The sequence below is a fragment of the Panthera leo genome, chromosome C1, assembly GCF_018350215.1.
Source record: "Panthera leo isolate Ple1 chromosome C1, P.leo_Ple1_pat1.1, whole genome shotgun sequence".
In the NCBI taxonomy this organism is placed as follows: Eukaryota; Metazoa; Chordata; class Mammalia; order Carnivora; family Felidae; genus Panthera; species Panthera leo.
In genome coordinates, this window is record NC_056686.1 from 158,506,021 (window position 1) to 158,519,074 (window position 13,054).

The window sequence follows — 13,054 nt, forward strand, 5'->3', positions numbered from 1 at the left end:
GAGCCACCTAGGGAGCTTGCTAAAGATGCCCTTTTCCTGGGCCCACCCAGACCTAGGTGAGCAGAACCTTCGGAGGTCGGGTGAGGGGAAATCTGTACCCTGAGTCACCCCCATGCACAAAAAAGTATGAGAACCTTTGTTGCAAATCTGGATAGATTGAATTAATTTACAAGTCCTTAAGTTTGAATGAAATGAAACATTGTTTTAAACCAGTGTGGAAGGTATTAGAGTGGAGTTTATTAAAACTCAAGTCCTTAAGATGCCATCTTGAGCGACAAAAATTAACCTAGGACCGGGTGTCCGACTTTCCTTCTTCTGCCCTCCTCATTCCAAACTCCCTCCTGCTCTCCCCACTCCTCCATCCTCCTGTTCTTCCTTTCTTTCCATGGTTTAGGCCTTAGAACTAAAAACTAACTGCAGCAGCAGCCACACAAAGACTAAAGGTCAGATTCAGAGCAGGAGTAGGCTTTTCTAACTTAAGGTTGACGAAATGTCTCTGAAAAGAAATGTCTCTGCCTTGCAGAGAAGGCAAAACATGTGCATTTCTGTTGTAGACATTTTTTCACTTTTTAATATATATTATCTTCAGTCTGTAAAAATTAACAAGACTGGAAAGTTTATCCCTGAAATAGGAACTTTCTTCAAAAGTGTATCAGAAGCTCAACTTCTTAATAATTATCACAACAATGTGTGCTATTATCACACTACTATGAGAATGGGATTGTCCCCAGTCTCTCTAACACATTCTTGTGCTGTCTAAGCAGATTGACACCCAGTGGTCCCTTCCATCCTCATTCTGCTCACAGAAGCCTTTTCTCCATTGGCAACTCTCCCATCCATAGCCAGGTCCTCTCTCTACCTTCCCAACTTACCTATTGTCCCTGCACTCCTTCTACACACTCTGCCTGCTTTTAGAAAGAGAGATGCCCTCCAATTTCATGCCATCTATAGGAGACAGCACCCAAATCAGATGTTCAATGTAAACACAGCTCCCTCTGGCCAAGGCCTTTCTTGTTCCTCTCTCTGCCCCCCACCCCGTTTAAGTTCACAGTTTTACTCCTAGGCCCTTTAGTTTTCTCCAAATACTGTCCTTTCCATACATTATTGAAAACATTTCCCAAATGAAACAGAGCTTCCTTTGGGGAGATTAGGTTAAACAAAAGGCATTTAATGAGAAAGTCATTTCAAATCACTCTTTAAGTACAAGTACCACCTGGACTTTGAAGAAAGAGAACAGTTGGCCTCACAATATTGTCTTATGGGGGTAACCAAGTCAGGTTTTAAATTACACCAAAATAAGGAAGAAAGATGAATGAGAGAGCAGTATGGGAATGTGTGTTTAATCCTGAAGAACAGTCTTTCCTATGTCCCTCCTGACTATATGGAAAATACATGTGGGTGTTAAGGTGTTTTTTACATATGTACTTTGTAATGGTAAAGTGAGAAAAGAAAATGGAAACTATGCAGGAACTAATTCAGCACAAGCTATTGGTTAATACCTGAGAGAAGAAAAACACTAGGGAGAACTTTAAATCAGACCATGTGAGAAGGCCATCTGTAACTTAATATTTTAATTCATGCCCCCCAAAAAACATCTATATGAAAAAATAATAAAATGTAAATAGAAAACTTTTCCTACTGAAGAGTGAAATTGCTTTCCAAATAGAAAGGGAGAGGAGGGAGAACACTTAAACATGTTATATTACTGTCTAGTAAATCCATTCTCATTTATCCATACTAATGAAGTGTTAAAACAAAAAAAGAAAGAAAGAAAGAAACAACAAGCTCAAAATGGAGTCACTTGTGCTAAACCACATGCCAACAAACCAAGACTTAATACCTAACCTAACTGCAGTTTCAGCCTCCGCCAGGAATATAATCTTAACCAGTCAATCTAGAATTACCAGGTCAGCACTAGTGAGGTAATCTGCCTAATAGACCCCAGCCTTCCTCCAAAGGAAGGTGACTTTGCCTGAAATAATCCATTCTTTGCTAGAATAACTCTCTTGCCCCACCTCCTTCTGCCTATAAAAGTCTTCCATTTTGTACAGCTCCCTGGAGCTCCTTTCTTTTTCTTTCTTGTTTTTTTTAAGATTTTTTATTTTTTAAGTAATCTCTACACCCAATGTGGGGCTCAAGATATTAAGAGTTGCACATTCCACTGATTGCACCAGTCAAGCACCCTACAAGCTCCTTTCTATCTGCTAGATGGTATACTGCCTGACTCATGAATTGTTGAATAAGCCAATTAGATCTTCACATTTGCTCAGCTGAATTTTGTTTAACAGAAGGAAAATAGGACATCAGCCAAAATAGCATTAGTGTTAGATTTTGTAATATATTTTGAATTACTCATTTTAACAGGGATGGGTGGGCGCCTGGGTGGCTCATCAGTTAAGCGTCCAACTTCGGTTCGGGTCATGATCTCATGGTTCGTGAGTTCAAGCCCCGCGTCAGGCTCTGTGCTGACAGCTCAGAGCCTGGAGCCTGCTTGGGATTCTGTGTCTCCCTCTCTCGCTGCCCCTCCCCCACTCACACATGTGTGCACACGTGTGCGGGCGCACACACACACACACACACACTCTCTCTCTCTCTCAAAAGCAAATAAACATTAAAAAAAATTTTTTTTAACAGGGATGGGTGTTCTGAGAATTTACCAGAATCCAAACTAAATATTCATTTAATCAGGAAACATTTAGCATATTCTTACTATGCACAGAACATGCAACAAAGTGCCATGGGTATGGCAAAGACTCAGCCTTACGACTTAGCTTAGAACACTCTTCCACATTTATATAACATGTGTCCCAAAATGAATTTCATATATTATTCATTCAGTGTATTCGTCCATTCATTCTTGTATTCATCCATTCAGTGAATCTTGATCAAACACTTCCTATGTGACAAGCACTGTTCTAGGCCTTGGGATACACCAATAAGCCAATAGATAGAAACAGACAAAAAGCATGCTCACTTTGGCAGCATGTACACTAAAACTAAAACAATACACAGAAAATTGGTGCGGTCCCTGCACAAGGATGACACGCAAATTTGTAAAACATCCCATGTTAAAAAACAAAACAAAAACAGACCAAAAGCTCTGCCCCTTTGCTCCCACGGAGCTTTATTTAGGTTGAGGGACAGCCAATAAGCAAGCAGCACAATAAATAAGTCAACTACATAGTGTGTCTGGAGTGACCAAACATTCTGGTGGTTTGTTCAAGATAGTCTCAGATTATATATATTGTTCTGTCCCCACCCCATTCCAGTTAACGCTCCCTTTCACCTTCAAAAGTGTTCCATTTGGCCAATGAATTGGTCACTCTAAGTATGTTTGAAGATGATACATGGAGAATGGGGAGAGCAGAGAATGGATTGCAGGTTAACAAGGTGGTCAGGGTGGGTCCTATGGAACCAGGAACATTTGAGCTAAGATTTGAACAGTATGAGAGTTGGTCAAGAGCATATGATTTTAAAAGTCTGTATCCTTATTATAAAACATTGAACTAATATACTTTTTCATGCTTTTCTTCAGCCTATATAAGCTTTTAAAACATAAATGGTGTTATATTGCTCGTAGTATATGGCATCTTTGAATCACTAACTTATCCTGGCCAGTTCCACATCAGCGTATACACACAGTAGTCCACTGTGTACTCATACTGCTTTCCCACTGCTGCACGACTCTCCATCTAAATTGATTCTGCTCTAGTGAAAGAAGGGAGTGGCAGATTTGGGGGAGGGACCGAGAAAAGGAGGCCAGGGATTAAACCTTTCTTGGTAATCAAATCTATGCTAAGTCTCCATGCTTCTTGCAGGCTACAGCAAGTTTCTAGAGTAAAAATATACAGAGATAGCAAGAGTAACCACAAAGCAAGCAAAGCAGATTAGGAATGCTTTAAGAATATTTCTCCAAAATGTAGAAATTGATCGTCTCAACAGAAAGGAAATCAGTTAGTGAATTCAGTTGAGAGATTTCGTTGAAATAATATGAAAGCACTTGGTTCAGTTCCCTTCTTCACTGGGGTCCATTCCTTTCCCCCTGCAAATGGGAAAGAGGGGGGTAGGTGTCACTGATGAGAAGGCTTAATTTCAATTTTTTTCTCCTCCTTCCTGACCCCACCCCCACCCCCATCTGAAGACTGGAGCCATCCTGATGACACAACAAGCTAAGGGTATCTATTCTTAGGGATAAAAGCCTGGGAACGAGGTCATGATTTATGATAGAAACACTTCTCCCTGACCAGCATATTGTAAGCTCCAGTTGATCAAGTTATGTCATTACAAGTTAAGTGGGCAATTAATTTCTTTGAGAGATACTAATTTGACAATGACAGTACATTTTATGTACAATCTGTCACCAGGCACTAGTTTGGTAAAGAGGCCATATCACTAAGGCATGTATAGAATGAGACTCCGAATATTATAGCAATTGATTCTTCTCTTTGATGATTTATTATTATTGTAAAAGCATATAGGCTGGTACTTGGTGTTCAGGACTTTAAAACTATCAGACTGAAAAATGAAAAAATAATCCATCATATGAACATTGTAGTGTATTATACAGATGTAGTCATCATCTGGCTTTTTCCAAATAGTATAAACGTGGGGGCACCTGGGTGGCTGAGTCAGTTAAGGGTCCACCTTAGGCTCAGGTCATGATCTCACCGTTAGTGAGTTCGAAACCCGCGTTAGGCTCTGCACTGATAGCTCAGAGCCTGGATCCTGCTTCAAGTTCTGTGTCTCCCTCTCTCTCTGCCACTCCTCTATTTGTGCTTTCTCTCTCTGTGTCCTTCTCTCTCTCTCACTCAAAAATAAATAAACATTAAAAAACAAAAACCAAATAGTTTCAGCGTGTTCCCCAAGTCTCAGGAGGACAGAGGTCCAAGGCTGGAGCCCTCTATTTGTCAGCCTTGCATTTGGGGTAGGTAGACACAGACAAATATATAACTCATAGAAAGAGGAGGGGAAAGCATTTAACAAATAGGATAAATCCTTGTTAAATTAAAGTTTTCTAATTTAGAGTATATAGGACTTTCCGTGGTTCAAATAAAATTCCCTCTGAATTGTCAGAGTCTTAATTCATGAATAAGAAGAATCTGACTAACTTTAGTAGCTTTTCCAAAATAAGAGTTCAGGGAAATACGACGTGCACTCAGAGCGTGAGTGCAGCAAGCAATTCATTCTCATAAAGCAGTGTGCTTGTAGTTTGTAATAGAAGTCTGCCATGAACTACAGTGCTTTCAGTAATGACTTCGTTTGCTTACTAGAGTCTGTTTTATATCAGATGGTACTTTATGTTGAATAAAGTATGCTTTTCTTGAAAATTTCTATAATTTAGGCCTCATACCAGCCAGACTGTCTACAGTGCACACATACCCCATTCTAAACTAATGAAATTTGCCGGCACGAGCACCATCATACAAAGCAATGTAAAATAACACGAGTGTGTTAGCGTGCAGATCGCAAACTAAAACCACGTGGGAAATTTTGGGAAAAAACAGAATCGGTGTCTGTCCCTAATTCCTCATAGTAAATGTCCTTCCCTTTGAACCTTTCTCTGTTATTAGACAAGAAGAGAAAGATCAGGTGAAAGTGATGAGAAATAAGAACAGACAAAGCTAGGATGAAAAAAAAAAGTTTGCCAACCACCTGCCAGATGGGAAAATCCTTACAGTTCATGAGCATCTGAATTGCCCAAGGTTTTTTACAGAGAAACATACATTCTACATCGAAGATAAATTGCCCGAGTCTCAGACTCACAAAATCTCTAAGATCCACCTAATGCTCTAAAAAAAAAAAAAAAAAAAAAAAAAAAAAAAAGCAGGAATACATACATCTCTATTTTTACTTCATAATCTGAGCTAGAGAAGATTTACTGCAGCATTATTATCCAGGCCTCATTACCTCATAGTTAATTAGCTAACATTTGTAAAGTGCTTTGAAGATGAAAAGCATCATATAAATGCTAAGAATTATTAACTAATATGAGAGGAAAATCATAAAATAGATACATTGTTAACATTAATTTGTATTTTATCTTTTCTTATTATCTACTCCCTCGCATTTGACATTTGGGGCTGAACTATATATAAAGGCTGAGGGAGTTGCCCGGTTTGTTACAGCTCTGAACCACAGTATTAAGCCAGCTCCAAATGAATACTTGCCAAAATATGAGTGCTCAAGTAAAAATAAGTTAACTGTCCAGAGAGACCCCCGCTTATACTAAAGAGTTAACTAGTTAAACAATCCGTCCCCTCCAGCAGTTAAAAGGAAAGGTGTATTAATTCAGAAGCAATGAATAAACATTTCTGCTTTATTCAAAACAATGCAAAATGTACGAATGAACAGTAAGATCTGCCAGACCGTTTTGTGGGGAACATATGATTCTACTTTGCGCCCAGGCTGCAGTCGCAGAGACTGCTGCTGAATAGCTTAGGACGGTATATTATGTAGTGTTGACTGTTCCCTACATGTTGCTGTCATCAAAGCGAGTTCAACTTTTCTTGAGGCTACAGTTGCACTCCCTGTCATCTCACCTCCTCCCTCCTTCCCCAATTCTCGGTGGACAGAAGGACAGACAGAAGCAAACCTGCCTTAGGAAGTCTTTGGCAGTCTGCCAGGGCCTCATCGACAAGGAAGAGATAGCGTCAAATATTCTTAAAATATGTTGTACCATGAAAGCTTTCAGTAAAACAGGAAATAATAGATCAAGTACATTCAAAGTATTTGCAAACTGTTTAATTGGGTAAAGGCAAGTCAAACTCTTCTCATCACAGCAACGACGTTATCGTAAAGCCCTCTTCAGTGATACTAAAGTTAATCCCAAATCCTGTTACAGGAAACTCATCCTTATTAAAGTAACATTAAGTGCTCCTTTTTTATTGATCTTCCCCTTCAGCTTAATGATAGAAACTTACTGATGTTTTAATAATAACCTCACAGGCTTTATCTATCTCATTTTACTTTGCCTTGGTACTAAAAGATGCGGTGGAAACTAACTTAGCATAAACATTTTGCAGACGTCTTTAAAGGACAGGGGGAGGTTAAGAAAAAAAAGATTCAATTGAGCTGAGTGTTAACAAAGATGGCTGAAAAACTAAAAGATAAAAGGGAGGCTCCAGTGTGAACATCAAAGAATTGTTAATGACAAGAAATACCATTAGGGTTAGCACCTCTTTTGTTTCAACCCTTTCACACCTGCAATGTGTCCTGAGCTAAGCCTTTGTTCCAAAATCTGAATTACCTCCATTAGCATTTATAGAAAAATGGTTGCAAAACAACGGAAACATACTTTTGGCTCTATCCTTTTGCTTGAAAAGTCAGAAATTAGTTAGGGATCTGTGGGTTTCCTCCTAGTTGCTGGGTGTAACTATACAAGACTATAGAGGTGTAAGGTAATGGGTTGCAAATAAGCTTGCTTGAAATGTGAGAATAGCTTTGTACCTAAAAAAGAGAGGTAATAGAAACAACATGGAGAGGCTACATAAGCAGCTCAGGCATTAGCAATAGCAAAATCAGAGCGTGAAATTCAGATTAGCCCTCCCCAGGCTGTGAGAGGAAGGGGGTATTGCAAGACTTGGCATGGCTAAAGGTGTAACCTGTTTTATTTGGCCCCTGAAAAATTTTAACAGATGGTGGGACCAGCTGTCTTTTTCAGCCATTTAATAAACTCTTCGGTGGTAACAGTTTGGAAAGTGGGGGTTTTTCGTTTTAGGCCAGAGGAGAAAATAAAGAAATCTGTCCCAAATTGTCTTTGCCAAGTAGTAAAGCCTGGAAACCTTCGGAAAAGTTAAAGGGGAAAAAAATCTAATCAACTGTATTATCATCATTGTATCTTTTAAGGGGACAGCAACAAAAACAAATTCCTCTCTGCCAAATTAGATGACTAACTACTGGCGAAGTGTATTTTGTATTGGTGCCTTGTCTGTGATTGTGTCCTTATCTGGGATTTTAATTTTGATGCTTCAAAAAGGGATGCCTGGTTATCGTGTTTAAGGCTCATTGACAAATTAGCAGCACTTGAAGGCACCTATCCACAGCTACAAAAAGAAGCAAACTAAACATTTATTGGAAGTTAGTACACATAGACAGTAAATACTTTGTCACCATGAATGAAGGAGCAAATTCTTTCCAACTTACATAATTAGTCTAAAATGGCATACAACCCTCCTAATCATGTCATGTAAATTACAGAGCCCAGCTCGAGACCTTGGGGAATGGGGGGAAAATGTTCATGTCAAGTTATTTTCAGGATAAGACTTAAGATGATTCTGCTTTCGTGCCTAAAATATTTTGTAAAATTGGCATTTTCCCTGCCAGTTACACAGCAACTCTCATTTAGGAGAGAGAGTGCTTATTTACAAAACTTCTCCCCTGATTGGCCACAAACACAACCCTTTTTACAAATTTCAGCGATTCCCAGCTGAGCAACAGCCATTTCCATTTGACAAAGCTTTATTCTGTCCACAGGCCTATTATAGATCCTAGAGTGTTTGTCTTAAACAAACAAATTAAACAATAAAATATAAACTCTTTTTAAATTAGGAGACATTAGGGACACCTGTTTAGATGCCTAAAGCAGATGCAGTTCTCATTATATTTAGTTAATTTTGCTTAGCTTCAGCTTGGTTGTTTTGGGGACTGCTTGCTGGTGATGTGTATCTTCTAAACAGAAAAGTATAGGTGATGGAGAAAGCAATAATAAGTAATTCTGCTTGGAATAAGTTAGCTCAGTCATCTAGAATAAGTCCAGTTATCAAGCTAGTCCCCAAAATTAGGAGTGCCCAATTGCCATAATTTGTGAAATGCCTCAGATAAATTATACTTCGTTTGGGGTTTGCGGGTACTTCCTCTAGACTGTAACACCAGACCACCATTCATTCAACACATTTTTAATGAGCACCTACTATGGGCCACACACTGTGCCAGGAACTGTAGGTACTGTGGTGCACAAGATAGACCAGATCCAGTGCTCTGAGAGCTTGTATAACCTCACAACTTCTTCACTGTGTAAAAGGAAAAATGCTGTAAACATAAAGCCCTCCACCTCAGAATGTTTAGGCTTGGTCTATCCAACTAAAAAAAACAAACAAACAAAAAACCTAAATGATGCAGATGAGTCTGATGGTTAAATGTAGGAGAGGAGGAACTTGCCCTCCACTTTCAGTGGAAAGCCCCTGAGGAAGAGAGATAGAAGCAACTGCAAGTCGTTTCAGGCAACCTTTAGCATGCTTCTGGCTTTTCACTGCATCATTTTTCTTTTCCAGTCACTGGTTTAACCCCTCACCTCACCAAAGGGTGATCTTCCAGAAAGCCGATGTATTATCCTTATACATTAGAGTGCTTTTCTAAATTATTGGGATTAAACAGTTTCAAGTGGGGAAAAAATAAAGAAATGGAGCTTTACCTTATAGAAAGAGAAGCATTAACACCGTCTGCAAACTAGGTTGATCTCCTGACTAGAAGGTGGATCCTGTCAACTAATTCCAGTCCCTACGTCCAAAACTTCAACACCTTTATTTCTGTCTTGTGAGCCACCTACAGGTACGAAAGTCAATTTAAATACTGTCACCAAGTCATCAGATTCTCCAGAATGTAGAAACGTAGTTCACTGTGAATAAAAGAATGAACAAATTCATGGATTTTACATGTGCAGGAAAATTCATCTGTTTCTCTACAGGGTATTAAACTTTTATTTTTCTTCCAATAGTGTCAGATCAACAAGTGATAGGGGACTAGTGAACATTATGGGATTTGGGACGAGTTGCCATTTTCAATGTCTTCAGGTTGACCAAGTGAGGATCCGTGTCTGTCGCTGAGTCAAACATCCAGAGTTGCTGCCTGGGTCATGGTCTTAGACCCTCACTGCCATGGCTGACCATGTCACCTTCACAGCTGCCAGGCAGAGCCCCAGCAGTGACGGTGGCCCAAGCAGTGATCCACGGAGTGGCCCATGGGAAAGGGAGCACCTATACCCTGGGAATAATCTTAGTGGCACTCAAGTAGCAGTTGTAATAAAATAATTCCTCATATTTATGCTGCTTCCTTAATGTTTTACATTTTCCCATGAATAAATGCTATAGCTGACATCTTTTTTCTCTCTCTCTCTTTTTTTTTTTTTTTTTTTTTAGTTATCTCACTCCTGAGATAGTGGACCATAACATTCCTAGCAAACACAGAAGCAAAAGTTTCTTCTAATGAAAAACTAGGAATGATGAAAAATGAAGCCCATTAAAAGATAATAAATAAATAAATAAATAGTGACCTATACGTTTTCTTAGGACTGTCAAGAAATGTCATTAATTTCAGAATTCTCCAAATAACCAGGAAACTCTGAAATTAAAAACAACAACAAAAACAACAACAATAATTAAAAAAAAAAAAAACAGTGCAAGAACCCTCTATGTTTATAGAAGGCATTTTCTAATAGGAAAAATTCTTAAATTGTATAATCAGTAACAGTTAAATTCTTAACATTTAAAGGAATAGTTTAACAAATTAGTGAACAAATTAGAAGTGCATGCAAAAACTAAATTATTTCCAGTTTAATTGCTACAATTAACATAATTACAAACATTCAAAAGGGATGGAATACTTGACTGATAAATATAACCGAATGGTTTTCAGAATGTTTTAAGTCAAGAGCCTTTCCTACTTGTGAAGTCACAAAAGTCTGTGAAACACAGAAGGAGCGCCTTGTCTCCCCCTCTTCTGGCTCCAAACCCACACACCCTATGCACCTCTGTTGAACAGCTAGGCCTTTAGGCAAGTTGAAACTTCTTTCCACCTACTCTTGCAGAAGACCCATTTATAAAACAGGATACCAATTTCCGGTCGGTAGGAAAACCTACTGAGCAAACTCTAAGAGGATCAAGATGGCTCTGGAGGATGAAATCAATGAGCTAGAAAAGCAGTAAGCACATTTCTCAAAGTGCGGGCTGAGAACTACCTGTGTTACAACCATGGCCGTCCAGACAAGGTGTGCATAGAGCCCCAACCTTCGCTGATCAGAGTCTGCACCGGCTCCCCCACCCGCCCCCTGCCCGGGGATATGTTTTCCTAGAAAGCAGGCCACTTTTGTCCACTGGCAGAGCAACCATCTTCTTATGACTGACAAATACTTCATCCTTCAAGATTGTTTCCAACATTCTGCCTTGGTGACCGTGATCCTCTGACCTTACAACATTGTCGCTGGGCAGGCAAAACACCACTAATCATCCTGTGGTAGTCACATGTTCACATGAGCTGGGAGAAACAGGTTTCATCAGCCATATGTGCAAATAATTTCTTGGTAGTTTGAGAGATTTTCAAAGATGTAATAATCTCATACATGATCATGTCATTTCAATTTCAGAGGGAGGTATTTTCTTACCGTGTCACTCATTTTGACTATACACTCTACTTGGGTTCTGAAAATCTCTATATATTAATAAAAATCAATACACTAAATTTGAACTCCTAATAGAAAACAAGAGCAAGATACCTCAAAACTCCTTTCCTTCTGGCATTCTCTTTTCTTTGACTAAAATAAAAACTGCTAAAGAAAAGGTAAATTCCGGGGCACTGCTTTTTTATTTCATTTCTGACAGCAGAATTCAGATCCTAAAACTTTGCATTAATTATATTATTCTTTTGATAATAAAAAAGATGGCTCTCATTCTTTGAAACAGTTGTGGCCAGATGGAAGGATAATGTGAATATGACAGTATCTATGAAAGTTACCGGATTGACTCCTCTGGGGACCAGAACTTGAGATTTCTCTGCAAAGCAGAGCCCAGAGAACAGTGGAGGTTTTCACTGTGGTTGCCTAATCTCTGTCATTCAGCCTCAGCCCTGCCCTGCTGGGGCCACTGGCTCCAGGGGGAAGAGCAGTTCTGTCTGTCTCCCCTCGACTTAATCCTTGCCTGTCTGCGGAGACCTCACCAAGGGTGCCAATTGTTAGGATGGCTCTGGGTTTCAAACACCTGTCCACCAGGAACTGGACTTATACCCCCAACTTCTTTCATGCGGCCACAAGACAGACATCAGATGGTAGCAACTTCTGGTGCCTCCTGAGCGGATTGGTTATGTGGTGTCCAACAGCTCCCTTCTATATATTTATCAGAGTGTAGAATTGTGAATGGAGGCTAAAATAGCAAACACAGTCTTTTCCAGGAAGCCCTGCCAGCATCATTAGCAACATGGCTTTGGTTTTAACTGTATTTATTTATATGTTTAAAATTTTTAAGTTGACATTAATTTTATGCAATTTTCTAAGCCTTTTACATTTATGAACTGTCTTAATCATTGTAACCCTCTAAGGTAGGTACTGTTATTATCCCCAAGTTACAGATGAGAAAATGAAGCACAGAGAGGCTAAGTAAAGTATCCAAGGTCACAAAGTAGTGAGTGGCAGAGCTGGGATTCACACCCAGGGAGTCCAGCTCCAAAATCTGGCCTAAGGTATAACAGCAGTTATTTTCCTCATAAATGCAGGTGCTGAGAGATTACTTGATTTACTCCAAGTCACCCAGCATGAATCTGCCTCTTCTAACTTGAAATCCCAGCCTTTTCTCTGGTGGCCTTCATGATCCTTGTGCTGGTACTCTTGCCTGTGTCGCCCAGCCAGTCATGTTTAGTACAAGGGCTTACTGTGTGACGGACCCAGATAGCCTTGAAGCTCCCAGCAGGGGAGTCAGTGACTAACTCAAGGCTCTGCCTTCTGCTCAGGCCTCCTTGGCCCCTCCCACCCTAAAGAAGGAGATCAGGACCTTCTCAGGGAACTGAGGGCGAAGTCCTTTCCTGCCACACAGGATAACAGAACCCTTGGTTCATTCATTTGTTCTTTCATTCTCGTGTATTTAATGAGAACTGACTGACAAGCATGAGTCTAGGCCCTGGAGATTTGACGGTGAGCAAGACCCATGCCCAGGAGACACCAAGGAGCCCACAGTGTTAGTATGATGGAGGCAGCCATGTTAAGAGGCGATTGCAATATCCAACAGAAAGTCTATGAGAAAAAAAAAGAAAGTCTCCTAAGAGAGATGGGTAACTAGGGTGTTGTGGAGCTCAG

The 13,054-nt window shown here is 39.8% G+C and overlaps 1 non-coding gene across 1 annotated transcript; it reads left to right on the top strand.

Moving 5' to 3' along the window:
* Nucleotides 1-2,966: 2,966 nt before the first annotated feature.
* On the top strand, nt 2,967-3,073 carry LOC122228999. Its single transcript, XR_006206873.1, has one exon. It is a non-coding gene; the product is annotated as a U6 spliceosomal RNA (small nuclear RNA).
* Nucleotides 3,074-13,054: the final 9,981 nt, after the last annotated feature.